At 43.4% G+C, this 26,879-nt stretch overlaps 1 long non-coding RNA gene across 2 annotated transcripts; it reads right to left on the reverse strand.

Annotated features, from left to right (window-relative positions):
• On the reverse strand, positions 1 to 26,556 carry LOC115086142. 2 transcript variants are annotated; one of them, XR_003855105.1, is made up of 4 exons: positions 26,419 to 26,556; positions 17,512 to 17,615; positions 307 to 397; positions 1 to 208 (listed from the first exon to the last, which is right to left on the reverse strand). It is a non-coding gene; the product is annotated as an uncharacterized LOC115086142 (long non-coding RNA). The 2 variants fall into 2 exon arrangements; XR_003855104.1 differs by lacking the exon at positions 26,419 to 26,556 and adding an exon at positions 23,316 to 23,375.
• Positions 26,557 to 26,879: the final 323 nt, after the last annotated feature.

Consider the following 26,879-nt stretch of genomic DNA (forward strand, 5'->3'; position numbering starts at 1 on the left):
TCCCTTCCACCCATCACCAAGCAGCATGCCCTTACTTGAAATGAACACACCAGTTTAAAACTATATACAATATAAGCATTATTGAAATAAAAAAGGATGGGAAGGGGAGAACTAGGGAGCAAAACTATTTGCATTAAAAAAAATGGTCTCCTCATGGCTGCTGCTGATTCGTGTTCTGGAGCTGGGCCTGGCCTGGCCTCCTCAGGATCTGTAGCATTGTAAAACAAAAGGATAGGTCAGAATAAACTGTACATTCAGGTTCAAAAAGAAGATAGAAAATTCCAGTAGCATGGAAGGATCACTTACCACCAGGCCCAGCCCGTTCCGCCCGCAGCCGCTCCAGCCACCTCCTCCTCTTTAGGCGCAGCCACCGGGCTTTCTTCTTCAAATCCTCTATCTGTTAGAAGAAAAGGAAGAGAGAACCATGAGTGTACTGTAATAGTGATAATAGGACCTGCATACTTGAATGTGACACTGAGTGGTATAACAACATTTATGAACCCTGAAGAACCATGACACTAAGCTTAAATATTCATGTAAGTAATAAGCTTTGCCAATAATCTTTTAACATTACACTCTCCATCCAATATCCTAAACTGTAACACTCTGTCTGGTTTCTCCTCTCAGGCCTAACCTGACATTCACACTCCCACAGTACCCCCATCTGCTGTAGTAAAGACTGTCTATTTACTCCATGGAGGTGTGAGGCACATTGATTAAAGCGGGCCTGAACCTTCCGCCAGGTTCTCCGTAGGCGGGGAAAGTTTGTCCTATGGCCACGTACTGGAAACAGACTTCTTTCTCTCTCTACAACCAGGGACGCCAGCAGTTCGATGTCCCTAGTGGTGAAATTTGGCTGCCTGCCTCTGCCAGCCATCTTGGGGTGCGGACAAAGCGGTAAGCCCCGCCCTCATGTTCGCATGCGCACGGGCTCGCGCGCTCACATGCAGGAGGTGCACAAGTGTACTTGCGAAGCGAAATATACTTGCGCACGTGGCAGCGCACACTGCAGCATGAGCAACGTGCACATATCACGGCCAATACATGCACAGATTTTGTATAGTGCGCACAAGTGCGCAAGCTATGCAAAATCTATGTCTTCCGCTATGCGCACAGCAGCGCGCGCCATTATATAGGCGTGCGCGCATCTTTGAAAATGTACCCCTTTATGAGTAATAATCTTTGCCATGCTGGTGGCTGAGAGGGATTCAAGATCGCTTAGCTAGAATGCCTTAATATTCTTGGGATTCCCAAATAATTTGGTTAAAAAAAACCCATCAATTTATGGAGGCAGGGATTCAGCAAAATGCTGTATCCCCCCTGAAGTAACTGTGAGAAAGAACAATAAGCTGAAATAGCTTTACTCTTAAAGCATGTTTTTGCAAAGTACTGATTTGTTGCTTTTATTATTGTCTCAAAGCATGGGGTACTTCTTATATTTACTGTGATGTTTCCTGTGGATTGGCCCATGTGAATATTTTCTCTTTTGTAAATAAGTCAGACCACAAAGCAGCATTGCTTGAAATTAGTCCAGATCTGCACGGCAGAATTGTGAGCCACCCCATAGAGGTCCTAGTCACCCTTCCACAGTAAATGTTTCAGTCTCTGGTCCACTATAAAATCTGATTGGCCACTAAATAATTAAAACCCTTAACCTGATCAGGAAGTTGAAGAAACTGGTTACATTTGCATAGCTGTCTTCCAAAAGAGAATATCCGTTATAGGAAATACTGTATATAGATATCATTTCCTTGGTGGTTGGGAGCTTGATGAGAGTAGTCAAAGACATGACCAAGCGAAAAAGATAGTGAAATGGATTAAAAAAAAAGCCAAGGTATCCTGAAATATAAGTGATTGGGCATTAGTTTTTCATATCTTGGCAAGCATAGTTGAGGGAAATATTCCATGCAATGCTTTGCATTGGCAATGATCATAGGAGCCCAAAAGACCTATAGGGAATGGGCTTTGTTAAATTACAACAAAACATTTTGAAAGAGCATGGCTGGTGATGAATATACCACAGGGGGAAGTAATAAGAGCAGAGCAGTCATTGGAGAGATGAAAGAATGGGAGTGTATTAGGGATGTGAATCGTTTTTCAACGATTAAAATTATCGTCCGATAATGTTTATATCGTCTTAAATCGTTATAGAACACGATACAATAGAAATTCTAACGATTTATCGTTAAAAATCGTTAAATCGTGTTAGTGCGCACTAACTCGAGTTAGTGCGCACTAACTCCCCGTTAGTGCGCACTAACTCGATTTAGTGCGCACTAACTGAAAATGATACAAATAAACACTTTCCAGGTCACTGAAGGTCAGTTAGGAATGAATATGTGTTCCTATTGGCTGGCTGCCCTCTTATCTATTGATATTACCAAGGTTACCACTGAGGTGATGGTTGGGGGGATGGGAAATGGAACTGGAAACTAACGAACACCAACAGAAAATGAAACAAAGTGTTCACACTTCCCAGGTCAGTAAAGGTCACTTAGGAATGAATATGTATGTATGTATTCCTATTGGCTGGCTGTGCTCTTATCTATTGATGTTACCAATTTGGTTGGGGGGATGTGAAATGGAAACAGTTGGAAGCTTGACAAAAAAAGTAATGTAATGATCAGCACTTACGTGACTAGAACTTGTTTGTTTATTATTTTTGTTAGCAGGCACCTGAAATGCTAGTGCATGTTGAATTTGCCAATCACTGTGCATTTTAGAAAGGTGGTCCTGGCTGGAACTGTACACAGTTCAAATATATGTAATTGATTGTTGGTAAGTGTATTTTTTAAGTAGCCACACTGGCACCAGTATGTTTACTTTTCCTCCTACTTAACTCACTAGCTCAGCTTTGTAAGAAGGGCTTCTCTGCTTGTGTGTTGTTTTTGTTTGGTGTGAGGAGAGCAGAAACATCAGATCTTTATTCAATCTACTACAGTCATCTCTTACAGTGCCCTATCCCTATTAATACCAGGAGTGTTGTGATCTTCCTGCACACAGTGCCCTAACCCTGATACCAGTCTGAGACAGCTCCCTCCCTGCATTACTAGTGAGAGGCTGGCTTCACAGACAGGGGGGAGCTGCCTGACCCTCACTCCTGACTTCCCCCATGTCCCAGCTAGTGAATGGTGTGTGGGTGAGGGGGGGGGGGAGGATGGTGAAGTCTGAGACAGCTCCCTCCCTGCATTACTAGTGAGAGGCTGGCTTCGCAGACAGGGGGGAGCTGCCTGACCCTCACTCCTGACTTCCCCCATGTCCCAGCTAGTGAATGGTGTGTGGGTGAGGGGGGGGGGGGAGGATGGTGAAGTCTGAGACAGCTCCCTCCCTGCATTACTAGTGAGAGGCTGGCTTCACAGACAGGGGGGAGCTGCCTGACCCTCACTCCTGACTTCCCCCATGTCCCAGCTAGTGAATGGTGTGTGGGTGAGGGGGGGGGGAGGATGGTGAAGTCTGAGACAGCTCCCTCCCTGCATTACTAGTGAGAGGCTGGCTTCACAGACAGGGGGGAGCTGCCTGACCCTCACTCCTGACTTCCCCCATGTCCCAGCTAGTGAATGGTGTGTGGGTGAGGGGGGGGGGGGAGGATGGTGAAGTCTGAGACAGCTCCCTCCCTGCATTACTAGTGAGAGGCTGGCTTCACAGACAGGGGGGAGCTGCCTGACCCTCACTCCTGACTTCCCCCATGTCCCAGCTAGTGAATGGTGTGTGGGTGAGGGGGGGGGGGAGGATGGTGAAGTCTGAGACAGCTCCCTCCCTGCATTACTAGTGAGAGGCTGGCTTCACAGACAGGGGGGAGCTGCCTGACCCTCACTCCTGACTTCCCCCATGTCCCAGCTAGTGAATGGTGTGTGGGTGAGGGGGGGGGGGAGGATGGTGAAGTCTGAGACAGCTCCCTCCCTGCATTACTAGTGAGAGGCTGGCTTCACAGACAGGGGGGAGCTGCCTGACCCTCACTCCTGACTTCCCCCATGTCCCAGCTAGTGAATGGTGTGTGGGTGAGGGGGGGGGGGGGGGATGGTGAAGTCTGAGACAGCTCCCTCCCTGCATTACTAGTGAGAGGCTGGCTTCGCAGACAGGGGGGAGCTGCCTGACCCTCACTCCTGACTTCCCCCATGTCCCAGCTAGTGAATGGTGTGTGGGTGAGGGGGGGGGAGGATGGTGAAGTCTGAGACAGCTCGCTCCCTGCATTACTAGTGAGAGGCTGGCTTCACAGACAGGGGGGAGCTGCCTGACCCTCACTCCTGACTTCCCCCATGTCCCAGCTAGTGAATGGTGTGTGGGTGAGGGGGGGGGGGGGGAGGATGGTGAAGTCTGAGACAGCTCCCTCCCTGCATTACTAGTGAGAGGCTGGCTTCACAGACAGGGGGGAGCTGCCTGTCCCTCACTCCTGACTTCCCCCATGTCCCAGCTAGTGAATGGTGTGTGGGTGAGGGGGGGGGTGGATGGTGAAGTCTGAGACAGCTCCCTCCCTGCATTACTAGTGAGAGGCTGGCTTCACAGACAGGGGGGAGCTGCCTGACCCTCACTCCTGACTTCCCCCATGTCCCAGCTAGTGAATGGTGTGTGGGTGAGGGGGGGGGGGAGGATGGTGAAGTCTGAGACAGCTCCCTCCCTGCATTACTAGTGAGAGGCTGGCTTCACAGACAGGGGGGAGCTGCCTGACCCTCACTCCTCCGGGGTATTGTGATCTTCCTGCACACAGTGCCCTATCCCTGATACCAGGGGTGTTGTGATCTTCCTGCATGCAGTGCCCTATCCCTATTAATACCAGGAGTGTTGTGATCTTCCTGCATGCAGTGCCCTATCCCTATTAATACCAGGAGTGTTGTGATCTTCCTGCATGCAGTGCCCTATCCCTGATAACGGGATGTGTGCAAGAAGATCACAACACCCCCGGTATCAGGAATAGGGCACTGTGTGCAGGAAGATCACAACACCCCCAGTATCAGGAATAGGGCACTGTGTGCAGGAAGATCACAACACCCCTGGTATTAGGGATAGGGCACTGTGTGCAGGAAGATCACAACACTCCTGGTATTAATAGGGATAGGGCACTGTGTGCAGGAAGATCACAATACCCCTGGTATCAGGGTTAGGGCACAAGTTCTAGTCACATTGACTGATCACATTACTTGTTTTGTCAAGCTACCAACTGTTTCCATTTCCCATCCCCCATATACTGTCAGTAGGAAACTTGGTAACATGAATAAATAAGAGGGCAGCTAATAGGAATACATATTCATTCCTAAACTGACCTTAACTGACCTGAAAAGTGTCAAATTGTATCATTTTCAGTTAGTGCGCACTAACTCCCAGTTAGTGCGCACTAACTCCCGTTAGTGCGCACTAACTCGAGTTAGTGCGCACTAATCGGAAAAAACGATTTTTAACGATTTTTTAACTAAAAAATCGTGCCTAAGACGATTTTCTTGCCCTGCCACACGATTTCTATCGTTAAGACGATATGGAAAACGATTCACATCCCTAGAGTGTATATGGTGAAAATGGAGGAAGAGGAGGGACAACGGGTATGAGAAAGGAGCCAGAGGGGCAGTGGGGAGAGGAGAGCCAGAAACAGAGGGGACCCACCGAGGATGTGGTTGGAGAGGAGAACCCAGCAGTAAAGGCAAAGTATGAATGTGAATGTTTGAAGAGCTGGGATAGGGTGAGATAAAGGAGAGGGGAGGGGTTTGTTAGTCATCTTCCTCTACGCAGAATATAAATGTAGGTAATGCAGCTGCTGGAAACAGAAAGAAAGCAAGCACTTGGTACATAAACTGAATTTAAGGATACATTTTCCTAAATTCTTTTTCATTTAAGCATTTTAAAAAATAACAAACATTAAAAATGTGTCCACTGAGCCAAACACAAATCGTAGCATACACATATATGTATTGTATATTTACATTTGTCATTACAGATACTCAAAACTAAAGCAATCTTAGATGAGTAGATATCACATACCTATGTGCTGTCAAAATAATCAGTCTCTCCTGGAGGTACACCTATCAAGTTGAGGTTTCAGGATTGCCACAATAAATACACGAGTTAGATCTGCATACGTTGGAGATCCAGTGTATGCAAATTTCTCATGCATATTTATTAGAAATATCCTGAAACGTGACTGGTTAGGTTTGCTTCCAAGAGAGTGTTGGGAAACACAAATCCAAAGAAATGGGGAAAAAAGCACTGTTTATGTAAATTAGATCATGAAAAACAATCAATCTGCTTTGAACGACTTTTAAAAAAAAGTATGTGTAACTGGGTTGCATCATAAATGGAGATTGGGAAATCAATTTTAGGATCATCCCAATGTAACTTCCACTGTATCTAACCTAGGGGTGGGCAACTCCGATCCTCAGAAGCCACAAACAGACTTGATTTTCAGGATATCCACGATGAATATGCATGAGATAAATTTGCATATTATGGAGGCAGTGCAGGTAAATCTATCTCTTGCATATTCATTGTGGATGTCCTGCAAAGCAGATTTTCTTGTCGCTCTTGAGGACTGGAGTTGTCCAGCCCTGATTTAATCAATTGCCAAACACAGTTCTAATCTCTTTGTGAATCGGAGAACTTTCTCATTGATAAAAGCTCCTGTCATGACAGCTGTCTCTTTTACTCCTTTTCGTGGTGTTTGATAAAACATTAGACGGTCATTACATTAGATTAGCTAGTTAGCAAGTTTGAGTACGATGTTGCATTATAAAGCTTTGCTTATAAAGCCAATATTTTCATACTGACAGTCTTCAGCACCATGCATCACCATAATAAAATTATTCTCTCAAGCTGTAAATCAATTCCTGTACATTCAGGGAATTAACTAATTCCCAGAATGTACCCCTCCCTCAAATACTTCATAATATCTGTTCTTATGTTGACAGATGGCATAGATTTGTTTTATAAAATTGTAAAAGATTTCTGCTCTCCCAAGCATTGTGCTTCTCTAAGTGGGTTTGTGTTGTCCCAATATGACACAATTGTGTTTTGTGCCATAAACAACACACTACAGAGATAAACTTTGTTATATATTGAGTCCATCTGAAAGGATCCATCTTGGCTGCAAGACACAAAAACATAAAAATAATTAAGTCCTTTCTCAGCTAACTGATCCCAAGACCCATAATGAAAGGATTTTAGCAGTTTTATTTTTAGCCAACTTAACAGAATGAAGAAAAGTCAGCTTAGGAGAGCACCACATGCGTGTGTTTGTGTACCTAATAACTTTTGTGTTTAATATCCAATTCACACCAAATTTTCTGCATACATCATGATATCCTGACAGAGAATACTTTTTGGATCTACATATACACTTGCATGTGTTCCAGAAATTACTAGTGCATGGAACTTCCTGTTTGAGCTACCTGTTTATTGTGATTCACCTTGGGATGACCTTGTGAATCGGAATATGAAGCTGGATGTTAAAATAAAGTGAAGTAAACGGATCCCTTTAAAGTGAAATAAATGCCAAGTGGTTTCTTTCTTTGGGGCCAATGCAATAAGACGCACTTTAAAAAGGGTGTTTGAAGATGTGCCCTTTTTCCTAAGATGCATGCAGAGCCATGTCTCCGGGGTGCCCGATGCTATATTTTAATGAGCTACTGTGTTAAAAAGGATGTGCTAGGGAAGAATTAAAATCCATTGTGTGCCCAGGAGATGTGGCTGTGCCCCCACAATTGCAATGGGCACTCAATATAAACGAGTTTTATCCTGCTTCAGGTCGGTTTCTCCCAATATACACGCACAATAGCAAGGGGCAAAATCGGCCTGGAGTGTTTCTGTTGAGCATGTATATTATGTGTCCAGAATTTTTTTTTCATGGACGCCCGAGTGGGCCCCGTACCGCTTGGGCCAGATAATGTGGGCCCAGGCCCACTCGAGAGCCGCACAGTCGGGGGGAAGGGAAGAGGGGCGATGGAGCGCGGAGGGGGGGGAAAGGGGGAAGAGGAAGGCCGAAAGGCAGGCAGGCAGGTCACGGGGAGGCCAGTGCAGGCGGGGGGGGGGGGGGGGGAGGAGTTAAGGGGAAGCGCGAGGGAAGGCAGGGATTGGCGAACATGGCGTGTTGCCATGGTCGCGGCGGCTCCGATTGGCCGGCTGGCCGTCGGGGTCGAGGGAGGATGAGAGTAGTGCGAGGGCACGGGGGCGTGCACGGGAGAGCTCGGGGCGGCAGCGAGAAGGCAGCAGCGGAGCGAATCCCCGCCCACCCTCCCTTATGTTTAGGTTGTTGGGGTTATGCTTGTTGTCGCAGCGGTGTGGGGGGGGCTTGCGGAGGGCCCGAGCCTGAATAGTATATTTGGTTGATTGTTAAAGCAGGGTTTCAGCGGAAGACTGTGGTGACAACTGAGGGGGGGCTGTTGTCAAGGTGGATCTCCTTGCTAAAGTGGCGGGAGATGGCCGGCGGGACTCCTTGCAGGATGGCGGCGGGAGTCCGAACCCGGTGGGGGGGGGTGAGAGCCGGTTTGTCGAGCGGAAGGCTGGTGGTGACTATTCCTGCCGGGGGAGCGGCGGATGGTCAGAGGAGGGGAGAAGCTGAAACCGCTATTGTGAATATATTGTTAATATATTATTAATATGGTTAAATTGTTATGATGGGCTCGGGTCTCCAGGTTAATAAAGCTGCGGCCTTTATTTACCCAAAGAAGGTGTAATGTGATTCTTGGTATGTGAATGGGAATGGTGAGCGAGTGAGGTCCTGGATGTCCATATTATCAATTACATTATACCTTTATTCTTAACACTTCAAGCAGTAGGTGTTTAAGGTAGGAACCACTTAGGACACTATTTTTTTAAATTTCACCCAAGCCCTTAATTCGCGGATTGATTTAATGTCAGCTCCGGGGCTGGAGTTAAATTTGCTGTGTTACAAAGTGTGTGCTGGGTGCCTAGCGATTTTCTGTATCGAGGGATAAAAGCTAATAGCCTCATCTACATGGAATTTACATGTGATGAGCGTTATCGACTATGCGTTTGATTGGGTACGCGTTTTGGACGGGCTAATCTCCTTATTGCATGGGATGCTAGTCTAGAGCGTCTGAAACATGCGACTAACCACGCTAGGCTGTGCACACTTTATTGCATCAGCCTGTTTGTTTCCCCTCACTTGGAAGCGATGCATCTCTGTGCTTGCCTGAAGTATTTTCTGGTGTGGAGTGACGGGCACTTTGGATACTTCAAGCGTGGCGACTGTTTTTAGAACCATGTGCCGTGGCATTTTCTTTTCTTCTAACTGGTGTGGCCACAGGTGAGGGGAGGCAGGAGTTGGAGAGGAGAGTTTCCAGCATATACTTTGCTAAAATTGTTACAGTGTTACTGTGGCTAATCTTAACTTACAAAAAACGACAAGAAGCATGAGCAATAGAGGCGAGGCATCAGCCATAGCAGTTTGCCAGAAAATGTTAATGTGTACTCACTTGAGGGAGAACCTGTACATATCACAGGAGAGTGGCAAAAGGCAAGGAAACATGACTAATGAAAGCTGCTTGAAAGTCTTATTTTAACAGAATACAGGATTCTGTGAAAATGTTAATGTGGTAGTTTGTCTATGGCATGAAAGAACCTGTGAAAGCAGAAATGAAGGAATCACACAGAGATATAGTAATCACATAATTTTTTCTTTATGTACAGTATAAATCAGAAGCAAAAGAGAGAAATCCTGCAGAAAAACAAAACCCCAGGTACATCTTGGCTTAAACACGAGCCAGAACCCAAGAGAATAAGGATATCAAGAGAATCTGTGAAAAATAAAATAGAGTTCAGTGCTTAGCATTTGTTTTACAGAAACCCAACTGAGAAAGTGTTTGCTAAACGTAGCTCTGAGTATTCTGTTCCACTATAGTATAAAATGAAAGGATATAGAATAAAAATAATCTAAGAAATCATTTTTGAGTAAGAAAATAATAATAATTTCCCAAGGAAATGACAAAAAATGAGATGCTACATATGAAAAGCACAATTTTCTAATAGTCCATCTAAATACCATGTCTGCCCATGGACCTAGTTTCCCTATGAAAATTACCCACAGATACAAAGGACCAGCAGACTTTGCATCTGTTTTTCCTGCAGGCAGATGTTTGCTGGTACATAATACACGTAGATTTAAAAATCCAAACTATGTGCATTGTTTTCAAATTCAGCCAAAACACGTTGTCGGGAAGAAAAGTGTGCATGCTATGGAATCCCATGCCTGCTTCTAGCTGGCTTGATTAAAGGACATTTTCAGACAGATCATTTATCATCTGACCGCGCTCTAGCCTGAACTCACTCCCTGTGTGCTCCAGGACTGCATTGGCTCATCAAGAGCAATTGTTCCACTTGCTACCATTTTGCTCCTGTGAGGTATGTCAGCCTGCTTGAGATGTGATCAGACTGATCCCCGCCCCCTTGGTGATGTCACTGAGGTGAGGGTGAAGAGCTGGCGTATGATGCCAGAGGTGCTGTGAGCTGGTACAGGCACATGATCTGTTGCCTGCACAAAAGATTGTGACAAAGGAGCAGCTTCTCTGTGCACTCCTTCAGGCACAACACTGAAGTGAAATTTAAAAGAGATGGGCGTGCCAAAATCAGGAGATGGGTGCGCATCTCGCATACGTGAGTGTTCACCCTATTTTATAAAGTGGACTGATGCGTGTGCATGTGCAGATGTGCGCACAACTTGCATTGGAGAAAAAATGGGCGTGGTGTAGGCAGGGCATGGGTATTCCAGTGCAGAACCAAGAGATATGCATGCAAGTACTTTTCAGCCCCCACCCAGTATAAATATTACACTGAGTCCCAGAATACCAATACACCACCTACTGGGGAAACAAAACAAACCTAATTGATATAGATCTGTACATAGACACTACTAGCTAGCACAGGGGTGGGCAATTCCAGTCCTAGAGGGCCACAAACCTGTCGAGGTTTTAGGGTATCCTAATGAATATGCATGACATAGATTTGCATACAACTGAGGCAGAGTGCATGCAAATCTCTCTCATGCATATTCATTAGGGATATCCTGAAAACCAGACTGGTTTGTGGCCCTCGAGGACCGGAACTGCCCACCCCTGAGCTAGCAGAATCTCTAATCTAGATCACACACACAGAGTAGAGACAGACACTCACCAAATACAGAATAAAGGATCACAAATTAGACAAAAACTGAAATGGAAACCCCAAGAAGCCAGACTCTGTGTATAACAATGGAAAAACAGAACCACCATTCCTCATAAAACAAATAAAATCAAGAAATATAAAGCATCAATTATAATAGTAAAACCATACTAATAAAATAATATTTTAAAACTACTTATAAATAGAATAACTTATAATAATTAAAATCATATACATGTCTTCTGTTTTTAAATATTGTATTTATTTGGTTTATATTCTGCTTTTAAGGATATTTGGGACTAATTAAATAAATAATTATTGGATATTCTTTTTATCAGCTGTTTTGAAAATGTATTCTTTTTATGATTATGGTTTTCTATTATGATTGATGGTTTATATATTTTCAGGAACAATGTCAGGAAATAGTTCTTCATAGAAAGGATGGTGGATGCATAGAATTCCCTACCAGAAGAGGTGGTGAAGACAAAAATGGTAATGGAATTCAGAAGGGCATGAGATAAATAGAAAAGGATCCCTAATGGCTAGAGGATGGAAATGAAGAAATGGGGTAACCTGTGGCAACTTTAGATGTAACAGTTCTCCTTGGGATAACCTGCATGGAGCTGCAGTTATAAACCTAAACAACTTGCTGGGCAGAATTGATGAACCATTTGAGTTTTTAGCTGCCATCATTTACTGTGTTACTATATTACAGCACAGGATGCCAAACCAGTAAGAGATAAAGGCCTCTCTCTCTGCCAACTGGCCTAGGAGGAGGGATGGGGGCCTCAGACTGAGTAGGAGAGGTTGGGGAGAGATTCCTTTGTTAGAGGTGTTCTGGAAAGCGGTGGGATGCTGGAATCCAGACAGGATTGTTTGGGAGGTCTTTCATTGAGAGCTGGCAAACTATTTAACTACAGCCCCTAACCTTTTATTAAATTTACCAGGGTAATGCATCCTTGATAAATTTAGTGCAGGCTGGTAAATAGTATGATAATGACTAAACAACTCATTACACCCCGATTTACATACTTTAAATATGCAGTTGTGCTAAATTTGAGGTACCCATGTTATTTTTAGCACACATGTGTGAGCATTATACTGCTACTATTTATCATTTCTAAAGTGGTACTTTTCACAGTAAGTAAGACACAGGCTCTGCTCCAAGGAGCTTACAATCCAATTAAACAACATACATAAAAACAAGAGCGGGAAGTGTATTTATTATAGAGAAGTGGTTAAGATTTAAAAGCAGCTTCAAAAAGGTGAGTTTTTAGACTGTATTTGAATGTGGCCAGGGAAGGAGCATGACACAACTCAGGAAATCTATTCCAGGCATAAAGGAGCAGCAAGGTTGAAAAGTACAAAGTCAGGAGTTGGCGATGGAGGAGAAAGGCATGGGCAAGAGTAACTCATCTGATGAACAGAGTTTATGAGGAAGGGTCAAGGGTGTAAGAACAGAGAAGAACAAATAGGTAATGAGGAGCTGTAGAGTGAATGCATTTGTAGGCAAGGAAGAAAAGAATATTTTCTGGCCTGTGCTGGGCTTTAATTTATCTTACTATGTTTAGTGTGTGCATAAAAAAAAAGTAAATAGGCTATGGTGTCCTTCCATGGTCTCTAGCAAATAAATGAATGGCAATAGGATATAGAGATTGTGCAGCACAGTAACACAAAGGAATGCCAGTCACAATGTTTTACTGGATCTTGCTAATGTACATAGAAATTATAACTGTGGTATCATGCAATATAGGGCAGTACACAGCATGGAGGGAGATAATCATTGTTCTTCAGGCTCTTGTCACATCCCAGCTAGATTATTGTAATGCTGTCCTCACTGACTTGCCTGACTCCTCGTTTTGTGTCCTTTAAGATTTTTCAAAATTCAGCTGCTCACCTGATCCACCAAGGTTTTAGACATACCCATGCATGCCCTCTATTTGCTTCCTTGCTTTGGCTACCAGTCAAATTTCAGTGTTGATTGCAGATCCTTATTCTTACATTCAAATGCCTGCATGGCTTATCTCTTCTCTAATTAACAGATACATTACCCCTTGCTGTCGCTGCTCCTCTAGCCATAATCCTACTTGCTATCCCATGTTCCCTTCAATCATCATCTCTTTTCACGCTTTCTCCCTTTTGCCACCTCACCTCCAGCAAATCTTCCTGAATGCATCCAAGAGACAACACAGTTGATAAATTTCAAAGCAAGCATCAGGCTGGCTTGCATATGGTTACATTTCATTCTTTGCAATAGCTGTGTATGGATATTTTTTGTCATTTATGGTAAGAAGCTCTGAACTAGGATACCATATATATATATATATACATATGCAGAGTAAATAAATTAAATATGAAATAAATAAATAACTAAATAAATGATCTTGAAAAAAATATTTTAGGACCCCTGAACAAAGCTATTCAGGGGGTATGGGAGATCTGTGAACAGACCTGCCTGTAAAGATTAGTTCAACAAAATATATATGCAGCTGTAACAGGGAAGATTGAATCCTTTTATTCTGGTCGGTAGTTCAGACAAGGTTTTCTAGTCTGCAGGTTAAAACCTGCCTGAGACTAGAGTTTAACATTTTTCCCTATAGCCTGTATCCAGGTGAAGAATTCTTTCTGATTAAGGAGAAGTTCTGATTTATAAGGTGATAGGAAAGGCCATGGAACTGAATCTGTTCTATGAACCATCCACTAGCACACTGATCAGGGTGGTGATTCCCTCCTCGCCTTGTTAGATCTCTCTGCCGCCTTTGACCCCGTTGATCACAAACTTCTGATCCAGCGCTTACGAAACATTGGCATTGAAGGTACTGCCCTAAACTGGTTTGAATCTTTTCTAACAGAACCCAGTTTGTCACTTGGGCCAATAAACCTTCAAAACCTTGAGCTTTCATGTGTGGAGTCCCCCAAGCCTCAATCCTCAACCCAATTCTTTTTAACATTTAAATCTGTCCTTTATGCAACCTCATTCAGGCGTTCAACATTGAGTGCCATCTTTTTGCAGCTGATATTCAATTCTGCATCAAAATCAGAGCTGACCAATCATCCTCAATTTCAAATCTCACTACGGGCCTGATTTTAAAAAATATTTACACACTTAAAACTGGGTTTTACATGTGTAAGTGCACATTATTCAAATAAGTGGGCTTTTGAAAATAGCTACAATAGTAGCTACATTTACACATGTAACTCCTTTTGAACATTACTCCCTGTCTTACGTCACTTGCACAATGGCTCATCAACCAGGAACTCAAATTGAACCCCTCTAAATCAGAACTTCTCTGGATTATCCCAAAATACTAAACTTAGGGATCCTACTTGATCAAAACTTCAATGTGGAAACACAAAGTAATAAAACTCCAAGGTAATAAAAATCTCATTCGCCAACTACGAAACTATCCAGACAAACACAGTCTGGCTACAGTAATCCACACACTAATATCAGCAGAATAGACTACCGCAACTCTTTATTCAGTGGCATCTCCCTATACAATTCAAAATGCCTCCAGTTCCTACATAACACAACAGCAAGAATCCTAGTAAAAGCAAAAGCATCTGACCACATAAAACCTATTCTATCTTGTCTACACTGGCTACCAGTAAAGAGGAGGATCAAGTTCAAAACACTCTGATTCATCTTCAAATGCATGAACAAACAGGCCCCAGAATATCACTGGCAACTCTTTCTCTCTTCTGCCTCCAAGAGAGATCCCTGAAACTGGCTCTACTTTCCATCCCACCTCTGGTCTCTGCTAGACTGTCTTGCACCAGGCTTTGGGCCTTTAGCTGTTAAGTACCAAAGATCTGGAATTTGCTTCCATTATCCCTTTGCTTAGATCCCAGCTACCTCACCTTCAGGAATAAAACTAAACCATGGCTTTTTAGCCAAGCATTCCCAACAGAGACTTCCTGTCCATAACCTAGTGACCACAGGAGTATTCCTATTTCTACAGCAACAACAAAATAATCTAACTATGAATCTGTCTTTAAATATATAGATGCTCAACCAATATTGTCCTTTGGTCTAGTACTGTTGTAACCTACTTTAAATATATTGTAAAAAAAACAGAGTATCAAATGTCAATAATGAAAAACCAATAAAATAATTTTAAATGTTTGCTGCATTTTAATTAGGAATTTGCTGCAGTGTAACTAGGAATAGACAAGAGGGCCTGCTGCCCAGGATACAAAGTCGTTTGTGGACAGGAAAAATAACTGAAATGCAAGTATGGGCTGGAGCAGATGAAAAGCCAAGAAGAAAGCTGCTATTCTCTTGCCATCCAAGTCAGAAGGGAAAATGTGAAAGCGCAAAAAAGGATGGGGATCAGATTGTGAGTGGAAACAGTGGGAAGAAAATATGCTTGCCTGTCCTAGGAGCTAAAATTCCTATTTACAAATCCCAGGGCCGGCTGTTCCATTAGGAAACTAAGTGGTTGCCTACAGTGCCACAATTTGAAGGGGGGGATGGGTATTGTTGCAAAATTCTGGAAACCTCCAGGTGCCACTTCCCTACTTTTAAGAAATCAATGACATCAACTACAAGCATTCTTAAGACTTGCAGCCAGCAATTCCTGACTGCTGATCTCCTGCACTAAGAGATCAGCAGTCAGGGTGTCCAGAAGTGCTAGCCTGCGAGTTTTAAAAATGGTTGACGTGCCGGTGTAGGGCTGCTGTTGGAACCCATCTTACCACTGACCGAAGAGAAGGAGAGGGGCCACGGCTGCTGGGGGAACTCATCTTGCCAACAGCCTGAGCAATTGGTGGTCTAAGGGCTGAGCAGGTGAAGAGAAAAAGAGTGAGAGAAAAAGAGAGTGCTGAGCGGGTGAAGGTGGGGAGAGAGAGAGTATACCGAGCAGGAACTGAATGGGGATGGGAGAGAGAAGGAGATGCTGGGAGCAGGTGGCAGGGTTGAGAAAACAGTCTGCTAAAGCCCCTGCAAAGCAACTGCTAGAGAAGAAAGGACTATGCACATAAAGACACAGCCATACCAGTCTTCTTTTCAGCTAAAATTCTGGATTGTCTGCATTTAGAGAATTGGACTAAAGGACTGCCAGATGGCTGCAACTTCCTGAACGAGCCCTGTATCCAGAACAGACTAAGAACGGCTAACTGAAAGCAAACTCCTGGTAGAGCCCTTTCCCTAAAAAACAGCCTGCCGTCTCTCTGCACAGCTCCAGATAACTATGCCCATGAGGACTAATTCTGCCAAATCCATATGTACCACTTATTCACCTCCTGGAGCTCTCAGAAGCAAAGCATACAATGACAGCTAAAAACTGAAAGACCCACTCAGTCTGTCCAATTTTCTTCCTGGTGCAGTACCAAAGTCCAGATCTGATCCTTGGCAGTCCTTCTCTTGTTTACAACACAGGATCCTCATTGCTTATTCCAGCCTTTCTTGCATTTGTTCCTGTCTGTGCTCTCGACCACCTCCCTTTGGAGACTGTTCCATGCAACCACAACTCTATCTGTCAGGAAATACTTTTTAATATTACTCTGTTTCTCTACCCTCTCAATGCCACCTATAAGGATCTTTTGTTATACAATATCCTTTCTACTGAAAAAAAATGTTGTTTTCTGTACATTTATAACCTGAGGTATTTGAATGCCTCAGTTATATTCTCCATAAGGCTTTTAAAGCATAAGATGCGCCATTCAAACATGATTATATTTACTTCTGCCTGAGGCTCCAGCAGCGGAAGCTGTTACACTGCACCGTTCATTTCAGTAGGAACCTTTTTTAATGCTTTTAAACTTCTTTGATATTTTCATAATTTTATTTGGTTGCTGTACTCACACTTTCATCTTCCTCTTATCAAAAAATTATGTAAAACATTTCACATGTACTGTAACATAAGCAGTTAGTTTCAATCAGGTAAAACAGCAGCTTGTTCTTTATTTCTGAAATCTTTCTTTCAGCTTTCTGTATTGCATCCATCTTAGGAGACACACACAACTCCATAACAAGCCCCACCCAGCAGAGAAAGAACAACTCGAGCATGTCTAAAGGAACAGTTATATCTCATTGTCATTAGGTGGCAATAACATCAACATATATTACATTGCTCTCCATTTAGCTGTTGATTATCAAACTATACATAGACAATACAAAAATATAAGGTAAGGTTATCATCAATAACTACTATACCACTTATAGCAATCCACCGTAACCACTGGTTTATAATTCGGTCTCTTTCTAGGCCTGGGAGACCTTTTTGAACAGCGTAAGATGACTGGATTCATTCCTGGTTCCATCAGTATATGTCAAGGGATGACATATCTCTGCTATTGTCTCAGCAGGAGGCATTCTTAAATCATACTATCATGAGATCACGTGATGCTGTGAAGGAAGCAGACATGATAACTCAGCTCCTTTTGGGCCTCCCTGCCATCTGCCCCAAATACCTTTAATCTGAATCTGAGAGCAGCCAATTGCAGGATATTGTTCCTAAGAGTTGGGTGCTGAACGGATCCATATATGTTTGAGCCAGATCATGCGACTAGACTCACTAAAAAAGACAAAGAAAAAGAGAGAGTCAAAACGGCGGATCCTTAAATGGCCGATAGCCCTACGAAGGCAGTGACGGTCACATCCAACCTGAACGTGTTGATAGTAGCAGTGATGAGAACAGTAGAGAAGGTCATTGATACAAAATTAAATGGTAAATTTGCAGAGATTTTTGCAAAATTTGACGCTCTTTTGGGAGCTTTGGATTCAACCGCCAAATGAATCTCTGAGATTCAGCAGTGTGTGTCAGATCTCAAAGATGGTGCATTGGATACAATGTACAATTGAGGAACAACTTGTAGCCATGGAAAATAACTCAAAGACTTTGAGAATCACTTGCGACATAGTAACTTGCAGTTCATGGGGCTGCTTGAGTCTCTCCTAGACGCTGAGCATTGGGGGGTTTTAGAATCATGGCTGCCTAACTCCCTGCAGTTACCAGATGTATTAGGCTCCATCCAAATTGAGAGAGTTCTCCGAGTCAGGCCAAAACAGGAGGGCCGCAATCATCCACGAGTGGTTATTGCTCGTTTCTTAAATTTTACGCATAAGGTGGCAATACTACAGGCGGTTCGCAAAGGAATACAACCTACCATGGGGGAACAAAAAGTTTTTATATTCCAAGATTAATCGGCGAACTTAGCTGGGCTTTTCAGAGCCTTTTCCCTATCTACAGTTCACTCTTTCAAAAGAAGATTCAATTTACTTTACAATACCTTGCTACATTGCGCATAACACATGCTGGGAGCACTGCAGTATATAACACTCCTGATGAAGCACAGAGTTTCCTGCGGTCGCTAGAGGGTGACTGAATTTTTTAGAGTGGGTCTCCATAGAGGTTTGATTTGAGCTCCGTATTCACTTTATTGCTGGGGCAACTGACTTTGCACACTGTAAAGGTTCGCACGGGGAGATGATCCTGTTTAGACATTCCCTTTGGACTTACATTCTTCGTTGGTCTTCAGTTTATCAAGCAGTATTAGTTCTGGCTAGGGCCTTATGAGCCCGACTGTTAGACTGCCAGATGGTTTTGACACATCAGATGAATACTGTGTTTCCAATTGGCTCGGCAATACAGTGTTTTGGACTGTATTTCGCACCTGATTTTTTTTTTCTTTGTTGATTTGGACTGTAACTAGCCTCATAGAAGATTTCACAAGCCATAGGAGTTATGTACTGCAATGAGAGGCCATATTTACTGTGGCTGGGATCCCACTGTTTACAATTTATCCTCACTGGATAGTTCTACAGCCAATATTCTTTAGATTTAGGAGTATGAATGTATATTTACTTTTTTGCATGGTTTGCTTTTTACTATACTATAGTGGCTATAACTTTGCCTGTTCAATATTTTTTATTTTTTATTTATTTATTGTTTTTGTTATACCGAGTTTCATGATAGGCATCACATCAACCCGGTTTACAAATAACAAGGAGTGTAAAGCATAACGTAACGTAAAAAACAATATTTTCAATAAGAACCTTGAACTTTAAATACAGTGAATCAGAAAAAGGGAGAGGGAAAGTTACAAAAAACAAGGAAAATAAACTTGGGATGGAAGGGGAGAAATTGAACAGCACAATATTTACATTTCAGCCTATTGATACATTAGAATAGCAAGTGAAAAAATAAGACTATGAAACGGTACATAGGTAATCAAATGAATAAATATGACAGTTGTGAATGGTAATAGTATGATAAATATTCAGCAGGAATTAGTGAGAGAGGGTTTGAGGTTGGTTGATTCATGTTTACATTCCATTATTGCATACGAGTTAGTGCTAGTGAGAGGAGGTTTTATTCAAGGCTTGGAAATGCTTTTTTGAAAAGCCAAGTTTTTAGTCTTTTCCTAAATGTTAAAGAGCATGGCTCTTGTCTCAAATCAGGTGGGATCGAGTTCCAGAGAGCTGGACCTGCTGATGAGAAGGCTCTGAGACTCAAGGATTTATGTTGGTAGGTTTTGGCCTTTGGAATTTGGAGTGACTCTTTGTAGTGTTCCCTGATAGGCCTGGCGGAGGTGAATTTTTTAAGTGGTATTTGTAGGTCAAGTTGCGTGTGTTGGTTGATAGTTTTGTATATGATGTTAATGGTTTTGTACATGATTCTATAGTGGATCGGAAGCCAATGGAGGTTTTTGAGAATAGGTGAAATGTGGTCAATTTTCCTGGAATTTGTAAGGACTCTGGCTGCAGAGTTCTGAACCATTTGTAAAGGTTTGGTGTAAGAAGCTGGGAGGCCTAATAGTAATGAGTTGCAATAATCTAGTTTGGAAAAGATTATTGCTTGCAAGATTGTTCTGAAGTCCTGAGTGTGAAACAGCGGTTTTATTCTTTTCAGGATATGTAATTTGTAGAAGCAATCTTTGGTGGTTTGGTTAATGAATGTTTTGAGGTTGAGACGATTGTCTAGGATGGCTCCTGTCTCTTACGTGGGTTGTTTGAAGGAGTGTGGGTGGTTTAGGAAGTGTGTTATTGTTTTCCGGTGATATGAGCAGGAATTCTGTTTTCGAAGCATTGAGTACAAGGTTTAGACTGTTGAGGAGAAGTTTAATTTCTAATAGGCAACTGTCCCAGTATTCCATTGTTTTTGAGATTGATTCTTTTATAGGGATTACGATCTGTACGTCGTCTGCAAAAAGGAAATGTTTCAGGCTTAATTTTGTTAGTAGTTGGCAGAGTGGTAGCAGGTAGACATTGAAAAGGGTGGGTGAAAGTGATGATCCTTGCGGCACTCCTCTATTAGAAGGGTGGTATTGGGATTCTTTATTATGAATTTTGACTCTGTATCCTCTGTTTTCTAGAAATGTTTTGAACCAGTTTAGTGTGGCACCTGTTAAACCAATGTTTGCCAGCTGTTTTAGAAGAAGGGCATGGTTGACGGTGTCAAAGGCCGCCGAGAAGTCAAGGAGGATTAGAAAATATGCTTGGCCTTTATCAATACCAGAGAGTAGGTAGTCCATGAGTGAAATTAGTAGCGTTTCGGTGCTTGCGGCTTTGCGAAAACCATATTGGTTTGGGGACAGAATACTGTGGTCCTCTAGGTAGTTGGATAGTTGAGTGTTTACCAGTTTTTCCATGATTTTAGCTATAAATGGTAGGTTGGAAATAGGGCGGAAGTTGTTGGGATCACATGCATTTAGATTTGGTTTTTTTAGCAGTGGCTTGATTGAGGCAGTTTTTAGGTCATCTGGGTAGATGCCATGTGATAAGGAGCAGTTTATAATATCTGCTAGGGTTTTTGCTATTGTGTCCGGGATAAGAAGAAGCATTTTGGTAGGGATTTGATCAAATGGGTGTGATGACGGTTTCATTCTTTTTAATACATTTTGTATCTCTGTGATTGTGATGGGTTCAAAGGCATTAAGCTGGATGTCTTTATTTTGGGGAAGATATGTGTTATCTGGAGACGTAGTGTTTGGAATCAGCTGATTAAGGAGATCCGATATTTTTTTGTTAAAATGAAGAGCCAATTCGTCTGCTTTAGTCTGGGCTTGTTCGGGTGGTATATCTGGAGTGATAGGTTTAGTGAGGCTGGAAACGAAGGCGAATAGAGCTTTTGAGTCAAAGCTGAGATGATGAACCTTTCGGGCATAGTAGTCTCTTTTGATTTTCAACGTGGTACTTTTGTAAAGATGGAGTGATCGTTTGTAATCAGAGAGTGAGGCTGGTGAAGGGGCTTTGCGCCATTTTCTTTCTTTTTGCCGAAGTAATTGTTTGAGTTTTCGTAGTTCATCATTATACCAGGGTTGACGTTTGGATGTATTAGCAGACCTTGTTTTGGTTGTCAGTGGGCAGAGAGTGTTTGCTATAGATTTTGTTATTTTGGACCAGGATTGGAGGGCAGCGTTAGGGGTAGATACTTCAATGAGTGGTAGATCCGAGGTTAGAGCTTTACTTAGATGTTCCGAGTTGCAAGGTTTTCTGTATAGGAAAGAGGGTCTTGAGTTGAGTTTGGAGTCTGATCGAGGTAAGGAAAAACTGGTGGAGATTAGAGAATGATCTGACCATGGGACTTTTTTGCAATTTGGTTGTTTTGTAAGAGAAATACCAGTGTTTGTAAAGAGTAGATCGAGCGTGTGGCCTGCTTTGTGGGTGGGTTTATTGATTTGTTGTCTGAATCCCATCGCTGACAGTGCGGTGAGGAGGGCTTCACAGTTTGTAGAGAGGGGAACTTTGTCAACATGTAAATTGAAGTCACCCAGGATTATAGCAGGGGAGTCAAGATTGAGATGCAGAGTTATGGTTTCGATGATAGGAGAGGAGTCTGACTCTAGTAAGCCTGGCGGGGCGTAGACTAGCAGGATTTGGAGTTGTTCTGATTTGAACAATCCTAGTTCTAGTTTAGTTACTGTACTGATGGGGTGGTGTGAGAACCTTAAGGATTTTTTTGCAGCTAGGAAGATACCCCCTCCTCTTTTTTTTTGTCTTGGGATGGAGAAGAAATCGTAAGTCTGCGTTGGTAATTGGTTAATGAGTGTGATGTCCGTGGATTTGAGCCATGTTTCTGTTATGGCGCAAACGTCTGGGGTTGTGTCCTGCAGTATGTCGTTGAGTATAAGAGTTTTGTTGGTGAGAGATTGGGCGTTGAATAGGATTATGGTGAATAGGGTGAGGCCTAGTAACTGTGTAGTGGGGGAAATCATGATTGGGATGAGTGATTTGTAGGTGCGTGGTCGGTAGTACATTATTGTTCAGGTTGGATCGGTGCTGGATGAGTGCTACCGGAGCTTGGATGTGCTGCTAGAGACTGGATGTGTGCTTCTGTAGCCTGGATGAGTGCTGCTAGAGATTGGATGCGTGCCTCTGGAGATTGGATGCGTGCCTCTGGAGACTGGATGCGTGCCGCAGGAGACTGGATGCGTGCTGCTGGATGAGTGCCTCTGGAGACTGGATGAGTGCTGCAGGAGACTGGATGAGTGCCTCTGGAGACTGGATGAGTGCTGCAGGAGACTGGATGAGTGCTGCTGGATGAGTGCCTCTGGGGACTGGATGAGTGCCTCTGGAGACTGGATGAGTGCTGCAGGAGACTGGATGAGTGCTGCTGGATGAGTGCCTCTGGGGACTGGATGAGTGCTGCAGGAGACTGGATGAGTGCTGCTGGATGAGTGCTGCAGGAGACTGGATGAGTGCTGCTGGATGAGTGCCTCTGGGGACTGGATGAGTGCTGCTGGAGACTGGATGAGTGCCGCTGGAGACTGGATGGGTGGATGTGTGATCGCTGGATGGATGGATAAGGGTGGGTAATGGCTCTTACTCTGGGACGCTCCAAGGAGCGCACTAAGGGGCAAGCCCCTTAGGTTGCGCTCCTTCGGGTGCGCGACGCCTGGTGCGCGACGCCCCAGGGAGTGTCTGCAATTTAAGGGCCTGAAAACAGTGCTGGGCTAGACGGCTGGGTTGGGGGTGGGAGCAGTATTACTCACCACGTGGTCCTGCTGCTTCTCTTTATTTTGCAGGTTTCTGAGCCCTCTTGTCTCTTTTTTTCTCTTAATTTCCCGGTTCACTGTTCACTGCTGGCTCACAGAAGGGAGGGGTGAGCGGGCTCTTGCCCCGACTGAGCTGTGCCGACCGCACGAGCCCCTGCAGTGGAGGAGGACAGAGACTGAGAAAGGATCCTGGCAGAAAGAGGGACGCCCAGGGAAGCGTCTGTAATTTAAACGCCTGAAAACAGTGCTGGGCTGGGGGTGGGAGCAGTATCACTCACCACGTGGTCCTGCTGCTTCTCTTTATTTTGCAGGTTTCTGAGCCCTCTTGTCTCTTTTTTTCTCTTAATTTCCCGGTTCACTGTTCACTGCTGGCTCACAGAAGGGAGGGGTGAGCGGGCTCTTGCCCCGACTGAGCTGTGCCGACCGCACGAGCCCCTGCAGTGGAGGAGGACAGAGACTGAGAAAGGATCCTGGCAGAAAGCTGGCAGAAAGCTGGCAGAAAGGATCCTGGCAGAAGCTCTGATAGTGTTAGCTGGGATGGGGGCGGGGGTCCTATAGCATCATATACATGTTCATCCTAGTGAGAGGGTGGCCCTTGGGGGGAAGGTGAAGAGTCTGGGTCATGGTTTGGGACTAGGTGGGAGTCAGTGTGGGTGTGGGTTGAGAGGGAGGGATAAGGGTTGGTAGGAGGGTTGGTTGGTTCTACTATGGGCACTAGAGGTATATGGTTCAATTTTTTTAAATTGAATGTCTGAGTGGATGCTTGCAGTGTGTTGGTATGTTTGTCCAGAGTTGGAGATTGAATAGTATGGATATGGGGTTACCCTAAGCTGGGGGAGTACCCTTTATTTAATTATAAAAAATCTACATGATTTTTTCATGAGATGGCCATGTTGCCATGAGTATCAGGGACCTTAGAATTGTTTCAAGGAATGTCTATGGATTCGGGTCTCCCATCAAAAGGCAAAAAATTCTGAAGAACTTGAAGAACCAGTATACAGATATTACCAAGCTGCAAGAAACTCACTTGAATGATGTGGAACATGATAAACTGAGAAGATGGTAGGTAGAGAATGTTTTTTGGGCTTTTTTCCAGTACTGACAAAGCGGGTATGGCAATCCTAGTAGGCAAAGCCGTATCTTTCCAGTGCATGGATACGGTTATAGATACAGGGGGTTGATATCTGATTATTCAGGTCTCCTTGATGGGGAAATCCCAACTCTATGTAATGTGTACTCCCCTAATCTATATGATCATGGGTTCCTTAAGTTGGTTATGCAAACGCTCCAGGGCTTTTCTCAGGGGCCTTTAATCTTTGGAGGGGATCTTAATATGGTACATGACCCTGTGTTGGATAAATCTCATCCTGGCCCTATGAAGAGGTTGTTGTCTCATAAGGGGGTTCCATATATTTGTATAGAATTGGATTCGGTAGATGCCTGGCATATCTTGCATCCCACAGAACATGATTACATGTATGTATCATGTGCGCATGCATCTTAGTTTTGTATTGATTATCTTCTGGTGTCTACCCCTCTTTTTTCCAAGATGGCTGAAGTTGTAATTGGGCCCCTGGAGGTCTCAGATCATGCATTAATTTGGATAAATCTATGTTGGATGGATGCTGGGCAGGCCTTTTGTCCTTGGCATTAAATAGTAATCTTGAGCTCCCATATTTCATGTATATTTATATAATGTACAGAGTTACATAATTTTTCTGATCAGAATATTAGTAGAGAAACAATTATCCTTTGGTCTTCCAGCAAGGCCTTTCTAAGTTGCCTGTACTGTCTAAAATTAGGTTGGAGAATACGTGGCATTCATCATTCTCCTACCATATCACATTATTATGGAACTCACTGTCAATATGCATCCACTTTGAGAAGAATTACATTAATTGTAGGAAAAGTATTAAAACTTGGTTGCTTAAACAGGCTTTTATTATTTGTTGATTTTATCATTTCAGTATTTATCTACTTGAATGTATAAGTTTTCTTAATTTATTTATATACCAAATTGTTTACTGATGTTTTAATTTCTACTAGTATTGTCATTAATTGTTATGTTATTGCTCTCTTTGTCTTAAGTGTTTCATTTTAAACTGTATATATTCATATATTCAACTATTATAATCAATTACTTTATTTACAAACCACTTTGATTTACTTTTTGAAAGGTGGTATAGCAAAGTTAAGAATTAAGCAGAGCTGTTAAAATTTCAGTTATAAGACTCCAGATAAGCTTGGGAAACACATTGAAACCTACTTGCCTTGTCTGGCTGGGGGAATCAGCGGACTTGGAAAACAAAGTGAAAGAGCTTTCTGGAAAGAAGTGTGGACAATAGAGATGTGAATCGTGTCCTCGATCGTCTTAACGATCGATTTCGGCTGGGAGGAGGAGGGAATCGTATTGTTGCCGTTTGGGTGTGTAAACTATCGTGAAAATCGTTAAAATCGTGAGCCGACACACTAAAACCCCCTAAAACCCACCCCCGACCCTTTAAATTAAATCCCCCACCCTCCCGAACCCCCCCCCCAAATGCTTTAAATTACCTGGGGATCCAGCGGTGGTCCAGAACGGCGGCGGTCCGGAACGGCCCCCTCAATTGAATCCTGTTGTCTTCAGCCGGCGCCATTTTGCAAAATGGTCGCCGCAAAATGGCGGCGGCCATAGACAAAAACGATTCGACGCAGGAGGTCGTTCCGGACCCCTGGAGGTCATTCCGGAACGACCCCCGGAGGTCGTTCCGGACCCCCGGAATGGCGGCGGCCATTTTGCAAAATGGCGCCGGCTGAAGACAACAGGATTCAATTGAGGGGGCCGTTCCGGACCGCCGCCGTTCTGGACCACCGCTGGATCCCCAGGTAATTTAAAGCATTTGGGGGGGGGGGTTCGGGAGGGTGGGGGATTTAATTTAAAGGGTCGGGGGTGGGTTTTAGGGGGTTTTAGGGGGTTTTAGTGTGCCGGTTTTCCTGCCCTCCCCCTTCCCCCGATTTACGATTTTTTAACGATAAATCGGGGGAATTGGTATTGTATCGTGGCCCTAACGATTTTTGACGATTTAAAATATATCGGACGATATTTTAAATCGTCAAAAAACGATTCACATCCCTAGTGGACAACAACCACTCAACCCAATTTGTATGAAAAGCACTATGTGTCTTAATTGCTTATCTGATGTTGATGCTTGCTTCTGGCAAATGTTCAATACAAGAACAGGAGTTTATTTCCAAAAGTGTGATAAAGTACCAAACAAATGTATTCAGTTTGTTTTCTTTATCTGTAACAGTGTTTAAGAAGAGAAATACAAGGAGTGAGAGCCCAGAGCTAACATAGACTTAAATAGAAAAAAGGTGAAAGGAATATAGAGATAAACTTACCTGAGAAGAAACATTTTCTCTGCTAAACAAGATGACCCTGTGAATCTATATTAAAAGAAGGCAAAAGGAGAAAAGAAATAAGATACAGAACGTTTTATATAATTGTTGGATTATATTATGGAGTAATTTATCTTTTATCTGTTTCCTGAATGAGAGTCCATTTGATGCACTGAACATCATTTAGCAGTAGAATTAAATTAAATTTGCTTTATTAAAATGTTCTGGTCTTTCAGACAGATATCTAGTCCCATCACATATCTTCCAACCTCCCTGAAACAGAATAACATGTTTTAAACATTTCTTGCAGCTCAGCCTCTCCTCTCAACCTCTGGGAGTAAGGTTGGTTCTTCTATTAGGTGAACTAAGCAGTCACTCAGGACACCACAGTTTTTGAGAGGGGAGGAGGGCGGGAAAAACCTGGAAATCTCCAGGCATTACCTATCCACTGTAAAGAATAGCTC

Source organism: Rhinatrema bivittatum, chromosome 2 (genome assembly GCF_901001135.1).
Source record: "Rhinatrema bivittatum chromosome 2, aRhiBiv1.1, whole genome shotgun sequence".
Lineage (NCBI taxonomy): Eukaryota > Metazoa > Chordata > Amphibia > Gymnophiona > Rhinatrematidae > Rhinatrema > Rhinatrema bivittatum.